Genomic DNA, 8,523 nt, shown 5'->3' on the forward strand with positions numbered 1-8,523 from the left:
ATACTCATGGAGAGTCCTTCTCAGAGTCATCTAGAACTGTGTGGCACAGCAGCCATGAGCCACATATGGCTCTTGAGCGCTTGAAATGTGGCTGGTCCAAACTGAGATGAGCTGTAGGTGTAAAATGCATACTAGATTTCACAGGCTTGGTAAGAAAAAGAAGGTAAGATACCTCGCGAGTAATTTCTTATATTGAATACATGTTGGAGTATAAACAGTTTGGACGTAGGGAATTAAATAAAACATTGTTAAAATTAATATCACCTGTTTCTTTTTGATTTTGTAATGTAGCTAATAGAAAATACAAAATTACATATGTGGCTCATATTTGGGTCTTACATTATAGTTTTATCATACAGTGCTGGTCTAGAAGGATGACAGCTTATAAAAGTCCATCTGTAACAGATGTTGTTGATGTCCTGCCCCATGTCCCCGTGGCACATTTCTGAATTCACCAGCAGCCTCCAAGGACACTTACATGCATGCCAGCAGGTTCCCAACACCCCCTGTCAAGGAGATGTCTTTCTGCTTCTCTGCCTGAAGGCCTGCTCGAGGGCCTAGGAGCTTGTCAGGGCAGCTGAGAAGGGCCCAGGACGTAATGCTCCCAGGAGCGACCCTCAACCGAGAAGGTTGGTGAAAAAACTGTCTTCAGCAGTCCCTCTGTGGAACAATTCTGAAGTGTGTTCTACAGTCTCTCAGGGGGTCTCCAGCAGGATTGAGCCCCCAATGCCCACAGCAATAGCTTGCTCACTAACACAGATTTTGATTTTTCTCCTTTCCTACCTTACCTTCCCTCACTCATGTTTCCTGGGATCACCTCCCAAATAAACTCCCTGAGCCCCCCAGTGTTTGTCTCAGCTCTACTTCAGGGGGATCAAATCAAGAGAACCATTCAAACGTTTTCACGATCCCTCCTTCTAGGACCCAAGCCAAGTATCCTTTGACTTAACAACACACACAGAGCTCTTCTTCCTGCACTATTATCAGAGATGTCTCTAATTACTATTGTTTTCCATCAATTCATTTAGGATTCCATTGTTAATGGCTTTTAAAAACAAACAAAAAAGATTCTAGTATAGCTGATTCGCTTTGTTATACAGCAGAAACTAACACACCATTGTAAAGCAATTATACTCCAATTAAGATGTTTAAAAAGAAAAAACATTCTGCTCTAATTAAACAAATAGTGAATCATTTGAGTTTGCTTATTTTTTTCTTTCCAAGTAATTTGCTTACATTTAAACTGTACTTATGTATTGTTGTCTTAATTATCAAGTCATTAAGGACAGTGATGTGGCACTTTGAAACATTTTCTTCTGCTTGGGGGCAATGGCAAGTTCTTTGACCTGACAGAATCAAACTGCACAAGACTCTCAAACACGTTTCTCATCTGATCTGCAAAAAAAACGGTCACGGCCAGCAGGGCAGCAGTGGTGGTAGGGGAGGACAGTCACCATTCCCTGGGCTCTTTGAACACAGATCAAACAGCAGGTACAGCAGTAGGGTGTTCTGGATGCCCTGACCTGCAACACAACCCTTGCTGTCTGATCCTATGCTGCTTTGATAGTATGATATAGTTAAAAAAAAAAAAAAAAAAAGCTTTAGAGTCCAAAAGATCCAGGTCCAATCCTGTCGCCACAACTTACCAGTGTGACATTCTTCCAATCACTCATTCTTTCTGAGCCTCAGTTTCCCCATCAGTAGTATGAGGATGGGGCCTATCAAAGAGTGGGCATAAGGGACATTTGGCCCACATTTAAAAGAGACTTATGTTGAGATTGTTTATACTGTCTTCAAATAAAATCTGTATGTGGATAAATTTTTTTAAGGTTTTAAAAAAAACACCTACTTTTTAATATACTTTTCAGTATTTCTTCAGTCATTTGTACACTAGCAACCTTCAATGCATCCCAGACCTCTCTGGACCCATTGTGACGAGAATAACAGTTCCTATCTGCCCAACAGTTCCTTTCGTCAATTCACGGGGAGCATTAGAAAACATGAGACTTGTTCCAAACCACCTGTCCTTTCTTTCTTCCCGTCAAGCTCCACACACACCTCTCCCTGAGGCCTTCCCACTGCGGCCTTTTCGCAATCCCTGGAGTCCCCTGTACTCTATCTTTTCTCTTCTGTCTGGCTGTCAAACTAGGCATTCATGGACTGTCATTCCAGGAATAAAGAGTTGGGGCGGCCTCAGAATGTTCTCCCTCGTGAATTATCTCTATGGAAGGCCCTGACAGTCTCTTTCCAAACTCCTAGAACTAGACCCTGGGCTCTCTATCCCTGTTAGATAATGTATCCAGCAAGTCTCTGGCATGTAGTACTCAATCATCCCTAGGTTCTCCTCTCTTGTACCTAATAACGTTTCTACTGGCCTGAAATCTTCTCAGGAAGCTGGGACTTTATTCAGTGTTTCATTTAATCAGAAATAATTATTGAGTGCCTAAGAAGTGCAGAGCACTTTGCTAGATTCTAAAATAAGGAAGAAAGCTCCCCTGGTGGCGCAGTGGTTGAGAGTCCTCCTGCCGATGCAGGGGATACGGGTTCGCACCCCGATCCGGGAAGATCTCACATGCCGTGGAGCGGCTGGGCCCGTGAGCCATGGCCGCTGAGCCTGCGCGTCCGAAGCCTGTGCTCCACAACAGGAGAGGCCACAACAGTGAAAGGCCCGTGTACCACAAAAATAAATAAATAAATAAATAAATAAAATAAAATAAGGAAGAAAAGAGAACAGTTACTAAGAAGTTTAAAATGTAGCCACTGGTCCTTCCAGGAATTTACATCTAGTTGTCTCTAGTACAGGGAACCCTATTAGCTTCTCAATAACAGCGCGTTAAATGAATAACATATATACAATGAAAAGTTAAAAAATTATTGTCAGGGTTTTAATAAAGCTTAAGATGCTCTTGTCAAAGGCACCTAGCAATGCCCAAATCCTGCCAGCCTCCCTTCCCCACCTTGAGATCCTTCACACAAGGGACAATGACAAATAGGAATGGAAGATCTATGCTATCTTTAATTAACTGGAATTATGCTCTAAACTCCTGCGAAGAGTTGGTTGAAAGCCTGAAGGGTGCACATGTTCTACCTGAAGGCCAAATGGGCCTTTGCCATCTTCCTAAACCCAAACCCAAATCTTGGGATTGCACCACGTTCTGGCTGGAGGCATATGGTACAGGGCAGAGACCCTGAGCACTCATGGGAGAGGGGGAAGAGAGAGAGTAAAGCTGGCTGCACCTACCGAGGCCACCTCTCCAAGCTCTGGTTCAGCGACTGAGGTCACTGAAGGGAAGAAGTACCTGAGGCTCTTTAACACACAGTTGCCCTGACCGTAGTAAACATGGCCCTATTGGTGGACAGAAATTTCACCTCTCTTTCCCCTATGCTAATATGAAGCAATACATCATTAATTGATAAGAAAATGGCAGACAGAGAACACTATAAAACTCAAAGAGTGAATTCACTTTGAGCCAGAATAATAAAAGAGGTAATGAGATATTATTTGACAGAATTGCTCTTGCCTTAAACATAGAAGAGTTCCTCCCATCAAGGAAGGCCAGAGACCAATCTACTCCTCCCCTTCTCCCCCAGAACCTGCACATTCTTACAAGGGAGCCTGCTGTGTACTATTTCTCACCCCTTACAATCTCAATAAATACTTGCTCAATGAACAGCCCAATTCTGCAGTCAATTACCAGCAAGTTTACAAGCTGATCCTTCTTTAAAACATACATGCAAGATGGGAGCTACTTGGTTGTTTAATGAAATTCTTTTCACAACTTCTTTCTGGGTATTTTCCATAATTGAATTGTCTACAGACAGAACAAGGATGGCTGCTTCTATTAGCATGTGGCATTTCGTAGACACCTTTTTTTTTTTAATATGTTCACATTTATAAAAAATTTCCACATTACTCATAGAAACAAGCGTCATAAAATTTACATACCAAATACAATAAAAATCAGTTCTAGGGCTTCCCTAGTGGCGCAGTGGTTGAGAGTCCGCCTGCCAATGCAGGGGACACGGGTTCGTGCCCCGGTCCTGGAAGATCCCACATGCCGCGGAGCGGCTGGGCCCGTGAGCCATGGCCGCTGAGCCTGCACGCATCCGGAGCCTGTGCTCCGCAACGGGAAAGGCCACAACAGTGAGAGGCCCGCGTATCGCCAAAAAAAAAAAAAAAATCAGTTCTAATGAAGATTTAGCTGTTATCCTCCTAAATAAAAAGTTCTGTGTTTGAGGTATTTCTTTAAGACATACCAATATGGCATATTTGCATATTTGTAAAACAACTCAGGAGTCTATCTTAAAAATCCTGCCCAACACATCATCATCTCTACGAGACCTACTAGTAGGCTGAACTAGACTTGTCTTTTTAAGCAAGGAAGAAATATTTTGTTACAAAAACCAAGGAGGCAGGTACTAGAAACTCTGCATCTCAGAAAACAGTGGAATTCTGTTATAAATACTTTCATTATCAACTTCCTGCTGATGCCATTCATTTAAAAGGTTCTGGTCAAGACCAATAAAGCAGCTTCATCTCCTGTGACATCTGAAAAAAGCCAAGATTTAAAAACAACAGTAAAGAACTTCACTTTCTTTATACATTATCATAGGATATAAAGCTATGAAATTTTTCAGTGTCAAGCACAAAGCATTATCCCCTACCTCACTTTAACACTGGAAGATGGACACTTAATTCAGCAGTACTCATTAACTGCTACGTAGATTGCCTGTGTTGACGGTAGTAAAGCCATTTACAATCAGCTTATGAAGTAATAACACTAGCCAGACACACACACAGAGGAATACCAAAAACAATGAGTTTTGTTGCACAAATATCCATACTTGGGCCCTGGCTATCAAGTAATAAGACTGATTCAATACTCTATAATCATAGTACACTAAAATACTGCCAGACAGTAATAGCCCCATATATGAAAAAATGTCTATCTGGAAAAGGCTGTGATTTATTGCAAAGCATAATTATACAGCAAATTTCAAGGAAAGTCTAACAATTTTCAAAACCAAATTTTTAAATTTAATGGTTCAGGCCAAAGTCTCAGTTACTTTTTGGAGATTTCAGAACTATTAGGGGCAGAGGAATGCTTTTCCTTTTTTCTCTTCTTTTTGTCCTGTTTGTGATGCTTCCCCTTTTTTGACTTACTCTTTTTCTCTTTTTTCTTTTCTTTCTTCTGATATTTTTGTTTCTTTTGTTTTGAAGTGTCCTCTTCAGTGGAACTGGATGAATAAGACCTTTTCCTTTTTTTTTGCAACTTGATTTTCTCTTTGCTTTTTGCTTTTTTCTTCTCCTCTTCTTCATTTATTCTTTTTTCTTGTAATGCTTGCAGTTTATTCAGTTCTTCATTCTCTTCATCACTCTCCTCACTACTTGTGCTGCTGACATCCAAAATTATGTCCCTTCTGGGGTCTACTCGGTGAAAATTGCGGCATTCAAAAGTCAGGTGACCAGGATAGACACGTTTTTTACAGCGTGCTCGGACACTGTTCTTGTTGCAACCTGGAACTGCCATGGCACTGGTAAGAGGGGTCGTGGGACCCCTGGGCTTTCGAGAGGGCACTCGCTTCCCACTGGTCGCAAGGACAACACACAGCTAGGGCGGCTTCTTCCTCCCACCCACGCCGTGGCACCCAGGTGACAGTCAGGGAAGGCCCTAAAAGTCTCCGGCGATAGCGGAACCAAGTAGCTGCTGCTCACGTAGACACCTTTGAATGAAATGTAACAAAGCACTTTAAACCAATGTTTACTAGCTGTGCAGTTTTGAGCACAACACACTCTACCTTTCTTAAGTGAAAGAGTTCAAGCAATCTAAACATGCCTAAGAAGTACTGAGTAATCCTTGTTCATAAAATAGCATGGAAAATGTCATCCTTTGACAAAAATTAATTTTTAAAATGTTCTCTTTTTATTTTATTTAATTAATGTATGTAGAGAAATATTACATTTCATGTTAGCTAGAGGAAATGCCTTAAAATTTCTGGGATGCCAACTCCCTTTATCTATTCTATCCCTTTTTTTTTTTTTTTTTCTTTTGGCTGCATCGGGTCTTAGCTGTGGCACATGGGATCTTCACTCAGGCATGCAGGATCTTTTTCATTGCAGTGCGTGGGCTCCTCTCTAGTTGTGGTGCACGGGTTTTCTCTCTCTAGCTGTGGTGTATGGGCTTAGTTGCCCCGAGGCACGTAGGATCTTAGTTCCCCGACCAGGGATTGAACCCACATCCCCTGCATTGGAAGGAGGATTCTTTACCATTGGACCACCAGGGAAGTCCCTCTATCCTATTCTTTTTTTTTTTTTTTTTTTTTTGCAGTACGCGGGGCTCTTACTGTTGTAGCCTCTCCCGTTGCAGAGCACAGGCTCCAGACGCGCAGGCTCAGCAGCCACGGCTCACAGGCCCAGCCGCTCTGCGGCATGTGGGATCTTCCCGGACCGGGGCACGAACCCGTGTCCCCTGCATCGGCAGGCGGACTCTCAACCACTGCGCGACCAGGGAAGCCCTATCTGATTCTTTTATTTGCATGTCTTTCTGCTCCTTAGTGCAGGTCTATAGTCCAAATATGTTTTGCTCCCTCATCTCTGTCTTCATGGACTTGGAAACAGTGATAAATGTAATGTAGCTTGTGAACCTGTCTTTTCCACACTCACTCAGCTTCTTCTTGAGCACTTGAGTGCTTGGGTCACACCATCGAGAGTCTTTGGCCTTGAGATTTTGGCCAGACTGGCAAAAACAAATCCACAATATCAAAAATAAAAAGTCATCTATATTTGGCATATATTTGACCTGTCAATATTTTTGCTACCCCATTATAATGTCCCCTGATCTCAAAAGAAATACAGTCTGTAAGTAATGGAAAGAAGGGACATTAAGCCACTGGAAAATTCAAGAGCTCCAGGTGGCTCCAGTTTTCTATTCCTACCTATGGAATTTGGAAAAATACCCAAAGCATATGTATTACTCTCTCTATATTTTTTTATATTTGAAAGGACCTTGAAGAGTTTTGGTATTTATATATCTAAAGCATCACACTTTGATGTTCCCCCAAACTGGTAGGCACAGTACACAAATTTTTGCCAGGGATATACTGAATAGGATTCTAGTCTAGGAAAGCCAGTTAGGCTAGAAATTGACACATATGGGGACTGGGGACTTCCATATATTTACCTCAATATTTGACTTGTTGGCTGGTACAGTAGACACTTAAAGTGGGCAGCTTAAGCAGCTATCACATGATTTTATTCAAAAAAAATAACACTGTGCTATAGATGATAGGGGGCAGGAGGTGAGGGGAAGGAGACAAAATGTTGAACCTGGATAATTCAGACCATCTACAGAGAACAAATGAACTAGATGATTATTCAACTCACTAACTTGGTTGTTGCTGTGATATGCCAAACAGATGGACAAAGTCAACAGCAGGCATGATGCTAGATTCTAGGTTTCGAAGTTTAGCACCTGCTCTTCACAAGGTCAGAACCTAATAGGGACAATGGTGAAAAGAAGGAAGGATGGAAGGAAGGAAGGGAAAAAGGAAGGAAGGAAGGGAGGGACGAAGGAAAGGGGAAGGGGAAAAGGGAGGAAATGAGGGAGATGGAGAAATAAAAGTGGGAGATCGATTCTACATGGGGGGTTAAGGAAAGAGGAGATGATGTTTAAACAGGCTCTAGAAAAATGTGTCAGCATTCACCCAAAAGGCAAGGTGATAGGGACTTCCTGGGTGGCGCAGTGGTTATGAATCCACCTGCCAACGCAGGGGACACGGGTTCAATCCCTGGTCCAAGAAGATCCCACATGCTGAGGAGCAGCTAAGCCCATGTGCCACAACTACTGAGCCTGTGCTCTAGAGCCTGCGAGCCACAACTACTGAGCCCACACACCCTAGAGCCCGTGCTCCGCAACAAGAGAAGCCACCGCAATGAGAAGACCACGCACTGCAAAGAAGAGCAGCCCCCGCTTGCCACAACTAGAGAAAGCCCACGTGCAGCAACAAAGCCCCAATGCACCCAAAAAAAAAGGCAAGGTGATAAAGGTGTCCCAGGCCATGGGAACACTTGGGCAAGGTATTCGCATTTTCTGTTCCGTAAAACAGAGCTTGCAGTCTGAATGTACTCTTTGAGTAATGAGAAGAAGAAATACTGCAAAATTAGTACAACATTCCTGAAAAAAAGAAAATACATTTTAGCAATTGCCTTTTTTAATACTCTAGAACAGTGACTCTCAAAGAGTGATCTCCAGGCCAGCAGTGTGAACCTCATCTGAGAACCTGTTAGGTTCTTAGCCCCCACCTTCTGACTCAGAAACTCTGGGTCCGGGGCAGCAGTGTGTTCTAAGATGTTCTCCAGAGAATGCTGATGCTTAAGTGTGAGAACAGCTGCCCCAGAGCAAGTAACTTCTAATCAACCTGTAATGTGCGTTCTGCATCTCGCCAGTGGAAATAATGAAAACTTTCTTAAATCTAATTCCTAGAAATGCATCACATTACTGGTTCCTAATCTTCTGTCCATGT

The 8,523-nt window shown here is 42.6% G+C and overlaps 1 pseudogene; it reads right to left on the minus strand.

The window, feature by feature from the left end:
• Positions 1 to 4,704: 4,704 nt before the first annotated feature.
• On the minus strand, positions 4,705 to 5,656 carry LOC137224749 (protein SREK1IP1 pseudogene; annotated as a pseudogene).
• Between the last annotated feature and the right edge of the window lie 2,867 nt (positions 5,657 to 8,523).

The sequence above is a fragment of the Pseudorca crassidens genome, chromosome 1, assembly GCF_039906515.1.
Source record: "Pseudorca crassidens isolate mPseCra1 chromosome 1, mPseCra1.hap1, whole genome shotgun sequence".
Lineage (NCBI taxonomy): Eukaryota > Metazoa > Chordata > Mammalia > Artiodactyla > Delphinidae > Pseudorca > Pseudorca crassidens.